The sequence below is a fragment of the Hemiscyllium ocellatum genome, chromosome 20 (genome assembly GCF_020745735.1).
Source record: "Hemiscyllium ocellatum isolate sHemOce1 chromosome 20, sHemOce1.pat.X.cur, whole genome shotgun sequence".
Lineage (NCBI taxonomy): Eukaryota > Metazoa > Chordata > Chondrichthyes > Orectolobiformes > Hemiscylliidae > Hemiscyllium > Hemiscyllium ocellatum.
Genome location: NC_083420.1, coordinates 47,320,842 through 47,335,329, shown reverse-complemented (window position 1 = coordinate 47,335,329; position 14,488 = coordinate 47,320,842). Strand labels below are relative to the sequence as shown.

Below are 14,488 nucleotides of genomic sequence, written 5' to 3'. Positions count from 1 at the left end.
GGATCCCCAAGCCATGGTATACAAAGAATCCAAAATAATGGTGTTCCAGAACTTTTCTCCGATTGTGGTATGCAAGAGGAAGGAGTTTGACGAGGTAAAAAAGCGTCTGAGGGATTTAAATATTCAATATTCCATGCGATACCTGGCAACGCCGCGCTTCAGTCGTGGAGGGTCTGTGCATAAAATTGGATCGCCAGAAGAAGTAAAATAATTTTTGGATGCTCTCAAATAGACTGATGGACTTGAATATATGGACAATGACTTTATTTTACCCCCTTTGTTGTCTCGTCCTCCCTCCCCCTTTCTCTTTTCCATCCTTCCTTGGGGGTTTGTACTTTCTTTTAACTCTTACCTTAATTTGCTTGGTTTATTCAGTTGTTGGGGGATGTTTGAGTCTTTGTTTCCTTAATATTTGCTGGGATTGTAATTTTATGTATTTAGAACATAGAACATAGAAGGATACAGCGCAGTACAGGCCCTTCGGCCCTCGATGTTGCGCCGACCGAGTCCTACCTAACCTATACTAGCCCAATAACTTCCAAATGCCTATCCAATGCCTGCTTAAATGAACATAAAGAAGGAGAGTTCACCACTGATACGGGCAGGGCATTCCATGAACTCACAACCCGCTGTGTGAAGAATCTACCCCTAACATCTGTCCTATACCTAGCACCCCTTAATTTAAAGCTATGTCCCCTAGTAACACCTGACTCCATTAGCGGTAAAAGGTTCTTAGTATCTACCCTATCTAAACCCCTAATCATCTTATACACTTCTATCAGATCTCCCCTAAACCTTCTCTTCTCCAATGAGAACAGCCCCGAGTGCCTCAGCCTTTCCTCATAAGATTTTCCTACCATTCCAGGCAACATCCTGGTAAACCTCCTCTGCACTCGTTCTAAAGCTTCCACATCCTTCCTATAGTATGGCGACCAAAACTGCACACAATACTCCAGATGAGGCTGCACCAGAGTCTTATACAACTGCAACATGACCTCAGGACTCCGGAACTCAATTCCTCTGCCAATAAAGCCCAGTACACCATATGCCTTCCTCACAGCACTATTTACCTGGGTGGCAACTTTCAGAGATCTGTGTACATAGACACCAAGATCCCTCTGCTCATCCACACTACCAAGTAGCCTACCATTAGCCCAGTAATCCATCATCTTGTTATTCCTACCAAAGTGAACGACTTCGCACTTAGCTACATTGAATTCCATTTGCCACATTTCCGCCCAGCTCTGCAACTTATCTATATCCCGCTGTAACCTACCACTTCCTTCCTCACTATCCACAACTCCACCGACTTTCGTGTCATCCGCAAACTTGCTTACCCAGCTTTCAAGTCCTTCCTCTAGATCATTTATAAAGATAACAAAAAGCAATGGTCCCAAAACAGATCCTTGTGGTACACCGCTAGTAACTGCGCTCCAAGATGAACATAATCCATCAACTACTACCCTCTGTCTCCTTCCAGCCAGCCAATTCCTAATCCAAACCTCTAATGTATCCTCAATGCCATACCTCCGAAGTTTTAGCATTAGCCTACCATGGGGAACCTTATCGAACGCCTTACTAAAATCCATATACACAACATCTACTGCTTTACCCTCATCCACTTCCTTAGTCACCTTCTCAAAGAACTCAATAAGGTTTGTGAGGCACGACCTGCCCTTCACAAAACCATGCTGGCTATCCCTGATCACGTTATTCCTACCCAGATGTTCATAAATCTTATCCCTTACCATTCTCTCTAAGACTTTGCCCACCACTGAAGTCAGACTCACTGGCCTATAGTTACTAGGGCTATCCCTACTCCCTTTCTTGAACAATGGGACCACATTCGCTATCCTCCAGTCCTCTGGTACTATTCCCGTTGACAATGACGACATAAAAATCCAGGCCAATGGCTCTGCTATCTCCTCCCTAGCTTCCCATAGGATCCTGGGGTAAATGCCATCAGGCCCAGGAGACTTATCTATATTCATCCTCTCCAATATTCCCAAAACCTCTTCCCTGCATATTTCCAGGGCATCCATTTTAATTATTTGTGATTCCATATTCACATCAGCAACAGTGTCCTGTTCCTGAGTGAATACTGATGAAAAGTACTGATTTAATGTCTCTCCAATCTCCTCCGCCTCCACACACAACTTCCCACTACTATCCTTGACTGGACCGATACCTACCCTAGTCATCCTTTTATTCTTGACATACCTATAGAAAGCCTTTGGGTTTTCCCTAATCCTACCAGCTAAAGACTTTTCATGTCCCCTTCTCGCTTCTCTTAGCTCCCTCTTTAGCTTCTTCCTGGCTACCTTATAACTCTCAATCGCCCCTACTGAACCTTCACGCCTCATCTTTACATATGCCGCCTTCTTCCCTTTCACAAGGGACTCCAATTCCTTACTAAACCACGGCTGCCTCACAAGGCCCTTTACACCATGCCTGACTGGTACATACCTATCGAGGACACGCAGTAGCTGCTCCTTGAACAATCCCCACATCTCATTAGTGTTCTTCTCTTGAATCCTGTTTTTCCAATCCACACAACCTAAGTCATGCCTCACTGCATCATAATTTCCCTGCCCCCAGCTATAGCTCTTGCCCTGCGGCGCACGATTATCCCTCTCCATCACTAAAGTAAAAGTCACCGAGTTGTGGTCACTGTCCCCGAAGTGCTCACCTACCTCCAAGTCTAACACCTGGCCTGGTTCATTACCTAGAACCAAATCCAATATAGCCTCCCCTCTTGTTGGCCTGTCGACATATTGTGTCAGGAAACCCTCCTGCACACATTGGACAAACACCGACCCATCTAATGAACTCGAGCTATAGCTCTCCCAGTCAATATCTGGGAAGTTAAAGTCCCCCATAACAACCACCCTGCTACCTTCACTCTTTTCCTGAATCATCCTCGCAATATTATCCTCTACTTCTCTAGGACTATTAGGAGGCCTGTAGAAAACACCTAACAGGGTGACCTCACCTTTCCTATTTCTAACCTCAGCCCAAACTACCTCAGATGGCAAGTCCTCTTCCATCGTCCATTCCACTGCTGTGTTTATGTTGCTGTCTTGTTAAGAGTGCCTAGGTAATAATATGGAGGGGGCTGGTTGGTTGCTCACTTCTAACTCCTGTATTATAAGACATTGCCATTTGTTTATTTACTTTGTAATGTCTGGGCCGAGGGCATGGCTCTAGCTGGGAGGTGTTATCGTGGGATTACTGAAAGTAGGAGTGCCCCCTATGGACAAGGGGGAAAGTCTCCTTTGAATTATGTCTTATGTTTTTTTAAAGAAGTAGTTCTTAGTTGTTTTGATTTAGTTGTTTTAAAGGTTGTATTTTTAAATTTATGTGAATTATTTATGGTCTCTACCCAATGCTTTTTGAGTGGGGTTCTTTCTCCTGGGAGGTCTTGGACATTCTTGAACGATCATGGTTAGTCATTCAAAGAAGCATTCGAAGCTGCAGCAGGGAGGATTTGGTGAGGTGTTTTTTTCATCTTTCAGCTCAAAAAGTAGGGGAGCAGCCATTCTTATCCAGAAGAATCTTCCCCTCCAAATGCTAAGCCAGATAAAAGATGAGTCCAGACGGTATATATTACTTAAAGCCCTAATATATGGACAGAAGTACGGGATTTTGAATGTATATTGCCCCCTGCCACATGCTTTTAAATTTGTAATTATTGCGATCTCCAAGTTGATGGCTCTCGGGTGCGTTATATAATTATAGGGGGAAATTTTAATTGCGTTATTGATCCCGAAGTTGGACAGGATACCTAGGAGCTCTGTGGGTACATCTCAGAGATCCAGGCAGTTGGCTGATCTGAATAGGGAGTTGGGACTGGTAGATGTGTGGAGGTGTCTCCACCCTGAGGGTAGAAATTTTACTTTTTACTCTAACTCACATAAGTATCATACCAGAATTGATTTTTTTTGTCCCCTCAACCTTCCTGAATTCAAAATGTCTTGTAAAATAAGGAATATAACTATATCCAACCACGCAGCAATGTATATGGAGGTCAAGACTAGTGATGACAAGGTGGGTTCCCGACATTGGCATATGGACCCTTTCCTATTGAAGGATAGTATGTTCATTGAATATTTCTCACATGAATTTAAAATTTTCTGGGGTATGAATTCAGATACAGCCAGCAACCCAGACTGCTAAGGCATATGCTTGGTTATCTCATATTCTGTAATCCGGAAAAGACAAAAGGGAGAACAACAGCGTCTGCTTGAGGTTCGCCTGAAGGCAGCTGAGACAGCGTATGTTGATAGGCCATCCATTACTAAATTACAGCGGATTACAGCCCTCAGGGCTACTTTGAATACTGCACTTACTCAAACAGCAAAGAGGGAGATACTGTTTGCAAAGCAGAGATTATTTGAGCACGGTGATAAGGCGGGAAGGTATCTAGCAGACCTTGCCAGAAAGAAAAAGGCTCACCAATCCATTATGTCTATTCGAGAGGGTGCTGGTACCTTGGCTTGTGATCCTTAAAAGATCAATGCAGCCTTTAGAAAGTTCTACTTCAAGTTATATAAGTCGGAAGGCTATGAGGATAGAGCAAGGAAGATGGAATCTCTTAAAAATCCGACAACCCAGGAAGTCCAGGAGGCGGTGAGGCAGCTCCAGAGCGGTAAAGCGCCTGGACCAGACAGATTTCAGGCTGAGTTCAGTGAAGAATTTATAGACAAATTGGCCAGACCATCTATAGTCAGGGTAGCCTCCCGCCCTCCCTGAGAGAAGCAAATATCCCTCTCATTTTTAAGAAAGGAAATGCCCCAGATGACTGGACTTCGTACAGACCTATATCTTTATTGAATGTGGACTTCAAAATTCTCTCAAAAATGTTGGCATTAAGACTGAAGAGGGTTTTACCATTTGTTATAAAAGAGGATCAGACGGGGTTTATCATGAGTCGCAGATCTACTAATTACATTAGAAGATTGTTAAATATGGTACAAGTCTGCTGCAAGGAGCGATACCGGGATCAGTCATCTCCATAAATGCAGATAAGGCATTCAATCGGGTAGAATGGGCATATGTTTTTTAAACTATGGAACGGTTTGGCATTGGAGAGGTCTTTACCAAGTGAGTCACGGTATTATATAACGACCCTAAATCAGCGGCGATTACCAATGGCATAAGATCGGACAGCTTTAGTGTTGACAGAAATTGTCGTCAAGGAAGCCCTCTCTCACCACTATTATTTACACTAGTGATTGATCCTCTGGTGGAAGCCATCCAAACTGACCCTAATATAACAGCACCGGAGGTAGGATCGGGTAAGCATGAAATCACTCTTTATACGGAAAATGTCCTTCTTTTCCTAAATGACCCATTGATGTCTGTGCCCCGCTTAATTCAAGTGGTTAACTTATTTGGTATGTTCTCAAGTTACAAAATTAACTTTACGAAATCAGAGGCCATGCAGTTAGGTCTTACCAGCATATCCAATTTTCTGGATGGATCCCGATTCCCCTTTCAGTGGTCACTGGGAGGTTTACTTTATTTAGGTATTTTTATTACCCTGGTATTTGGACAGCTATACAAAGCTAATTATACACATTTATTAGAGAAAATAAGGCAGGACCTCCAATGCTGGGAAGATATCCTGATATCCTGGCTGGGAAGAATAGCTTTGGTCAAGATGAATATTCTACCTCGCCTATTATACCTCATGAGAATGCTTCCTTTGTTGTTGCCGAAACAGGCGCTGTGTAAGCTTTGTGTTTGGCTTGGCTCCTTTATTTGGAATCATTGACGGTCCCTTATTAAATTAGATAAGTTGCAGCTCCCACGAGTAAGGGGAGGTCTAGATTTTCCGGATTTCAGGAGGTACCAACTGAGTTCTTTGTTATCATATGTGGCTGATTGGGTCTCTTGTGACCCACAATCAATTTGGTTGGATATTGAGGCTTCCCAAGCAAAATGTTCCCTCATCATCTATTATTTATGGATAACATAAGAGTTATTATGGATCTTTGTAAAAATCCAGTTGTATTAAATACAATCAAAGCTTGGAGGATGATGTGGCAGGATGAGGGTAATTCACAAAAAAAACCTCCCCTTCTACTCTTATAGTGGGAATGTTGGGATTTCAGCTAGGCTTGACTGATGCTGGACTTAAAATTTGGGAGAAAGTGAGGACTGCAGATGCTGGAGATCAGAGCTGAAAATGTGTTGCTGGAAAAGCGCAGCATGTCAGGCAGCATCCAAGGAACAAGAGAGTCGATGTTTCGGGCATGAGCCCTTCTTCAGGAATGAAAAATTTGGGAGTCCAGAGGCATCTCCTGTTTGGGAGATCTGTTCGATGGGGAGGTCATGATGTCCTTCAAACAGTTGCATCAGAAGTTCAGGTTGCCTAACAAGGACCTTTTTTGATATTTTCAAGTACAAGATTTCATACAAAAAGCAACCACATTGATGACAAATCCGTGCGAATCAGATATGGAAAGGAGTGCGCTTTGGCCAATGGGTACACCCTCAGTCAGTACTCTCTGCCACTCGCTAGATAATAAGTATCAAAGGATATGGAAGTTATATAAAACCTGGAATCAAGAATCGGGGATGGAAGTCTCCTGAGAGATGTGGGAGGATATCTGGGAAAATGCCAGGAAGATCTCTATCTGTAACAGAACTCAGGCTATTCAACTGAACATACTTCATAGTGCTCATATGGCACCAGAGCATCTTGAAAAGTTCAAGGCAGGAGCATCCCCAATGTGCCCTAAATGTAAAATAGAAGTTGGTACTCTCACTCATTGTCACATGCCATAAGATTCGTAGATATTGGGACAATGTAGTGAATGCCTTGGCAAAGATTTTGGGAATGGAGATGGGGTTGAACCCAGTGTTTTTCCTTTTGGGCTTTCCAAATTTTCCTTCTCTAGATGCAAATGGGAAGAAACTATTTATTACCCTTTCCTTTTGTGTAAGGAAAAATATTTTAATACGTTGGGTACTGGAAAGTCCCCCGGGACTTTCGAATTGGCCCAGGATAGTTATGGAATATATTCCCCTTGACTTCCGTATGAATATGGTGCACCAATAAACAGAATTATTTTACAGAACATGGCATCCCTTTTTGAACTACAGCGATGCAAATGTATCAACCATACTGCCTAGGGCCTTTTTTAGCCATGAGGATGATGTTTGATGGTTCGGGGGCCCCGGTAGGAAGAATCCCATATAAATACGAGTTTTGTTGTGACTTGATATAATTTTATTCTGAATGTGTACTTATTTATTTACTCACCTTTTCCCCCATTTTTTGTTGTCAGTCATGTACGACACTGTGGTCTTTTTTTTATATATAAAGTTTTCTTTCTTATGTCTTATTCTGTGTTTCGGTAGTTTGTACAGTAGATTAGTAATTAATTTTCTTAATTTATATTGGTGCTGTTATTATACTGAAAAGTGGAAACACTATTTTATATTAATTTTGTAAAAAAACCTCAAATCTTCTTCTTTTCAATAAAGGTATTTACCAAAAAAAAAGAGATGTGGGAAGCAAGTTTCACACAAAGGGTGGCGAGGTGCCTGGAACATGCTGTCAGAGGTGACGGTGGAAGCAGGCACAACAGCAGCATTCAAGAAGTACCTGGACAATTATATGAATGGAAAGGGAATAGAGACATACAGATTCTGTGAGTGAAGACGGTTTTAGTATGGAACAGTTAAATGTATTGGCACAGGCTTGGAGGGCCGAAGGGCCTGTTAATGTGATGCTCCTTCTTTGTCCCTGCACCAATTATGGCTTTCTAAATTCTTTTTATCTGGACACCATGATGATTGATTCTAGATTCTCTTTCAAGAACTCTCAAGTTGTATCAATGAAGAGCTCTCCCTTTTGGAATGCTCCATTTGGAGTCATGCAGTCTCCGAGTGAGTTTTCAACTCTTAAATTTTGATGCGAGGGGTTTCACAGAAAAGAGAAGGCAAGTGCAGTTTCTGCTCAGGCATGTAATTTTATCGTGTTCAAATCAAGTAGTTTTACAAACTGACAAACTAGGTCCTGTCACCTGTCTAAAAGTGCTGCAGCCTTGGCACCTCCAGTTGGTCAGCTTGTGCACTTTCCGAAATGGAACACTGTCTCCTACTGCATTCGGAACCCGTGGCTATGGAATGTGCCTTTTTACCCAAATTCCCATAGTATGGATATATTGTTGAATAGAAAACATATTTTGTTAAAGCTTTTCACCTTACATCATCAGGACACGTACAAAAATACCACTCTGAAGGGGTTCAGCATTTAGTATGCATGGGAAATATTGCTGATAGATTGGTGGTGGACACTAATTAGTTAAGGTCTTGCTATGGAGAATTCGCCACTTTGGTGAAGGCTGACAGTTAACTGTCAAGCTTTGATTCAATTTCACCCACTCACCACCCTTTGTGTGAAATACTTCCCCCACAAATTTTCCCCTCTCTCACCTCGAACCTGTATCCCATTGTAATTGACCCCTCCACCCTGAGGAAAAAGCCTCCTCTCTATCCATGCCATTCTCAATCTTACAAACTTCTATCAGGTCTTCCTTCAAAACTCCTGAGTACCTGTGAAAACAAGCCCGGTCTGTCTGATCTTTCTTCATAACTAAAATCCCCCATTCCAGGCAACAACCTGATCAACATTTTCTGTACCCTCTCCAAGGCATCCACAATCCTCTGGTACTGTGCTGACCAGAATTGTATGCAATATTCCAAGTGTGGCCTGACTAAAGTTCTATAAAGCTGCAGCATAACTTATCTTTCCTCATACTAAATGCCACTACCAATGAAGGCAAGCAAACCATAAGCCTTTTTTAACTTCTTTTAGTAAGTTTTATATCACTGATTTGTGTGTCCCAGGGTATAGAAGAACTGAAGGGTGAGTTCACAGTAGTTAGGTTTCAATGAGCATCTTCGAGGAGAAGGGCAGGAGGTAAAGATTCAGAGAGACATAGTAGGTCACAATATGGTCTCCTTCACACTGATGATAGCAAACTTAGACTGGGTGGCCGCTTCGTGGAACACCTCTGCTCTGTCTGTAGGAATGACGCTGACCTCCCAATCATATGCCATTTTAATAAACACCATGCTCTCATGTTAACATTTCTGCCACCTTTCAGTTCTGAAGGAGGCTCTTACCAGATTCAAAACGCTAACTGTTTCCCTTTCAACAAAATGCTACCAGACCTGCTCAGTTCCTCCAGCATTTTCTGAGTTTGTTTTAGGGGACTGGTAATGAACAAACCCAGTAAAATAATTGTAGAAGCATAAAGAAAAATAAAATTTAATTCTCAGCTCCTAAAAAGCTTCCCTAGGTGGGAAGTCATTTGGATAGTCAGGAGAACTGTTGACTTTGCTTGATTAACAAGATAGCTCTTCTGCATTTCCCTATTTCCCATTATAAATTTTTTTGCCTCTGCCAGGAATGGACCCACATTTATATTTGCTAACATTTTCATTTTACAGAGCTGTAGAAATTTTACAGTCTTTATTTGTGCTTCTTGCTAGTTTACATTCATATTCTGCTCTCCCTTTGTCAGCTTTCTGATCCTCCTTGGCTGAATACCAAAATTCTCCAAACTGTTATTTCTACCCAAACAGATTCTACATCTCTTCCTTTTGAGTTAAGTTCCTCTCCTGTTAATGTACCCTCGCCCTTATTTTTAGCACCACTCTACTTGCTTTTCCTTTCTGCCTGTCATAAATATCAAACATTCTAGAATATTCAGTTCTGAGCCTTGATTTTTTTTAAAATCACATCCCCATAATAGCAATCAGATCATATCCATTTACTTCTTTGTGTATCATCAATTGTAACCTTGTTATAGATGCAGTCTGGTTTCAGCTAGAATATTGTTATTCTGCCTTTTAAATCTATTTGATGCTGGCATTTATTTCTCCTGCCTTCCACTTTTCTCACTACCAGCTTTGCTTTACTCTAGTCTGAATTCCACCTGAAACTTTCAGCCAGAGCAGTGTTATAGAATGTGGAAATCTGGATGTGGCTAATTGCAATTTTAAATAGTAAATCAAAAATGACTAACAGATACCATCATTCTGTCTGTCATTTTAATAAACATATCCACTTCATGGCAACTTGAACCTCTGTTGTGCAATGCCATTAAAATAATCAGTGGAAAACAGCACAAGTGTATTTTGAGCAGACTTTGAGCATTATCTTCTTGGTAACTTATTACCTGCTGAAAAAGTGTGTTACACAGGTGAAAAGATTGAAATTCTCTGGGACATTGACCACATAATAACAGTATTTTTGCCCTCTCAGCAGCAATAAGCAGAGGGGTTCACTGCTACTGAGGACTCTACAACTTACGAGGAGCTCACTTCAGCAGCAGTGTCCCCCAACCCTCACCCTGACCCCAACACACTGATTGACACATTGGGGTCTGCTGAGTGCCTGATTATTCAGAGCTACTTCTACTGATTTTTTCACGGCTGTTGTAAGCAGGAATATAGCCCTTCAAATAAACAGAAATATAAAAAAAACACTCTGGAGCCTCCAGCACCCTGAATCTTACTGGAGAGCAATGATCAAAACTAAATGAGAAAACTTCTCCCTATCTTAAAAGGAGGACCTCTTCTTCTTAAACCATGTCCTCCAATTCCAATCACCTCCATAAGTCGAAACATGAATACTTGGGAATTGGGAGCAGGGGTAAGGTAATTTTGCCCATTGAGCCTCTTTTAGAAGGGTTGCCATTCTTTCAACAACTAGCCTGTCAAGTCCTGTGATTGTTTCCTATATTTCAACAAGACCACTTCTCATTTTCCTAAACTCTAATGGATACACAGTGCACAGTAACAGTAGTATGCACCATCTACAAGATGAACTTTCAAGACTCCTTTGGCAGTATCTTCCAAACCAGTGACCCCTACCACCTAGAAAGTCAAGGATTGCAGACACATCAGAATACTGGCACCTCAAAAGTTCCTCTCCAAGTCACATGACATCTTGACCTGTAACTACATCATCCACCCTCATCATGGCTAGGTAAAAACCTTAAATAACCTCCCAGACAGCATGTGGTTGCATCCATAGCACAGAGACTGCAAAGGTTCAAGATTATAGTTAGGAATGGGAAGTACATTTGGGTTTTGTCAATGACACTTGCATCCCATTTAAAATAAAACTTTAACGTCGAAGGAAATCAATGCACGTGAGAACTGTATGGAAATTTAGAGCTTGCATAGATGTTCAGCCATCCGCCACCTCCAAACGGACCCCACCACCAAGGATATATTTCCCTCCCCTCCCCTCCCCTATCAGCGTTCCGCAAGGACCACTCCCTTCGTGACTCCCTTGTCAGATCCACACCCCCCACCAACCCAACCTCCACCCCCGGCACCTTCCCCTGCAACCGCAGGAAATGTAAAACTTGCGCCCTCACCTCCACACTCACTTCCCTCCAAGGCCCCAAGGGATCCTTCCATATCCGCCACAAGTTCACCTGTACCTCCACACACATCATCTATTGCATCCGCTGCACCCGATGTGGCCTCCTCTATATTGGTGAGACAGGCCGCTTACTTGCGGAACGCTTCAGAGAACACCTCTGGGCCGCCCGAACCAACCAACCCAATCACCCCGTGGCTCAACACTTTAACTCCCCCTCCCACTCCACAGAGGACATGCAGGTCCTTGGACTCCTCCACCGGCAGAACACAACTACACGACGGCTGGAGGAGGAGCGCCTCATCTTCCGCCTGGGAACCCTCCAACCACAAGGTATGAATTCAGATTTCTCCAGCTTCCTCATTTCCCCTCCCCCCACCTTGTCTCAGTCGGTTCCCTCAACTCAGCACCGCCCTCCTAACCTGCAATCCTCTTCCTGACCTCTCCGCCCCCACCCCACTCCGGCCTATCACCCTCACCTTGACCTCCTTCCACCTATCCCACCTCCATCGCCCCTCCCCCTAGTCCCTCCTCCCTACCTTTTATCTCAGCCTGCTTGGCTCTCTCTCTTATTCCTGATGAAGGGCTTGTGCTCGAAACGTCGAATTCTCTATTCCTGAGATGCTGCCTAACCTGCTGTGCTTTGACCAGCAACACATTTGCAGCAGCCATGATCTTACTAAACTGGAGGAAGAACACCTCATCTTCTGCCTGGGCAGCCTACAGCCCGGAGGACCCAACATTGAATTCTCCAATTTCAAATAACCTCTTTTCCCTTCACTTCCCCCAGCTCCCTACCCAGCTCTCCCCCTCCCTTCCACTCCTCTCAGCCACCTACCGGATTCATTCCTCCCATTGACCAACCAGATCATACCCTCTACTGTCTTCATCTACCCCACTTCATCACCTTGCCCCCGCCACCCCGTTTATCTGTAAGTCTCCTCACACTAACCCCGAGTCTTGAAGAAGGGTTACACCCAAAATGTTGACTTCTCCACCTCCTGATACTATCTGGCTTGCTGTGTTCTTCCAGCCTCCTGCTAGTCTATGTATCATCTTATGAAATGGCAGAATAGACACAAGAGACCACATCTGGTCTTCATAATTTTGAGAATCAGGATAGTTGTACTTAAAAAACTGAGGTGCATCAGGATGAAGAATATGGTTTGGCTGGATGAAGAAGACAGGCATGGCCTTATGGAGAACAGTGAGTGTGGGTGCAAGGGGAGTAGGATTGATAGAGAGAAGGGAGCTGAGACAAGGAGAGGAGGAACAGAGGAGGAGCAAGACACAAGCGTTATATGTAGAACAAGGAATGGAACCAGATTTAGAGCAGTGGAGTGACCAGAAAACCAGAATCCAGAGTGAATTGAGAAAGAGACAACTGCACCTCAATGCACAACTCAGCATTTTTAGCAATTAATGTGAAGTCCAAACGCTGCAAAAAAACGCTTGCCAAAAGCCTTAATTTGTAGTCAGACGAATTGTGTATGGCACACCAATTCAGAATTCCAAACTTTGGGCAAAATGAAATATTGCAAAGTTTCACACAAAATAGCAACAGGTGTTCCACAAGTTAATCAACCAACATTAAATACTTTCTACTATCATTGGTGCATGTGGCTAAAACAGTACTTCCTGGCACACCTGTGAGTAGTCAGCAGTTTCAATTAGACAACATTGATCGAGTGCAGAAGAGCTGATATCACAATACAAGTAAAGATGTCATCCTTTACTTTAGCAGAGATTAATTAGAGATAATGACCATAACTACCTAGTTGCTTCAAACCACCAATGCTAATGAAACTATGTGGCAGTGGTAGTTCATTAAGGGAAGAAAAACAGACTACTAAAAGCAAACTACTGCAGATGCTGGAGATCTGAAACAAAAACAAAGTACTGGAGAAACTCTGTGGATAAACTGCACAGTTGATTTTCCTGATTAACTACATTAGTTAACATAGGGAAAGAACAAGCCAGATTCAAATAGCTATTTTTGGATAAGATCTGATTGCATGAATTGAGTTACAAGGTATCAGTCACATCTAGTGAATAAAGTTGATATCAAAGCAAGTCTAATATTACCTGCTTTTTAATATATTGCTTATTGATTTCCACTTTAGCTGCAGACCGGATACCAGATGGTATGTTGTCGCCCTGATGCCAGGATCAAGGATGTCCCTTAACAGCTAGAGAATATTTTGAATGGGGATGGTGAAAAGGCAGAGTTTGGGGCCCATGTCAGTGCCAACAATGAGTAAAAAGAGGGGCATCATGAAAATAAATTAAAAAGCAACAGAACCTCAAAAGGTAGTAATCTCAGCATTACTCCCAGTGTCACATGACAGTGAGATCAGAAATAGGAGATGTCACAATGATGGATCAGAACCCCAGATTACTTATGGATGATACTGAAGTTCAAGACAAGACACGTCTTTTTCAACAAAGACTACAAGCTAAGCATGACTGACAATCTAAGTTATAGCACTGATTTTGACTGCTGAATGAATCCCTAGAATTTCACACATGGTAGGATGCCACAGAAGCTTCAAAGACTGAGACTTCAAGAAGTGGAAGGACAAGGCAATTTCTTCACAACTCTCAGCAGAAAAAAAAATCTGTCAGTTATATTCCAAACTGGAGACATGAGATGGAAGATATGTTTGCATTTTACCCTTCCAGGAATACGCGAGACAGGTGTTTGGAACACACCTGCAAACCCTGGCCTGTTTATGTTAGTCAACCAGTAGGCTGTGAATGTGCTTTCAGTATTGCAAGCTAGCAATCATCAAAAGAAAACTGGACTGTAAATTCCACTAAGCTGTTGACTGTCCACACTTTCACCCAATATTGACGCTGCAACATCCCATCATCTATTCCTCACAGAATTCAACAATCTGCTCCATATATCTTTTTCAACTGTTCTTTGTTTTTGGTTACACGTGTGTACATATGAGAGAGGGTGGTATTATTAGATACTAAAGATGAAAAGAAATACTAAACTCCATCTTTCATAAGCTCAAGGAAGCCTGGTTAAATGGGCTTCTTCAAAAACATAAATTTAATTGGCCTGGG

At 42.6% G+C, this 14,488-nt stretch overlaps 1 protein-coding gene across 1 annotated transcript in view; it reads right to left on the bottom strand.

Annotated features, from left to right (window-relative positions):
- The window catches only part of sdk1a (sidekick cell adhesion molecule 1a), an 827,262-nt gene that overhangs the window by 520,107 nt on the left and 292,667 nt on the right, over positions 1-14,488 (bottom strand). The window lies entirely within an intron of this gene.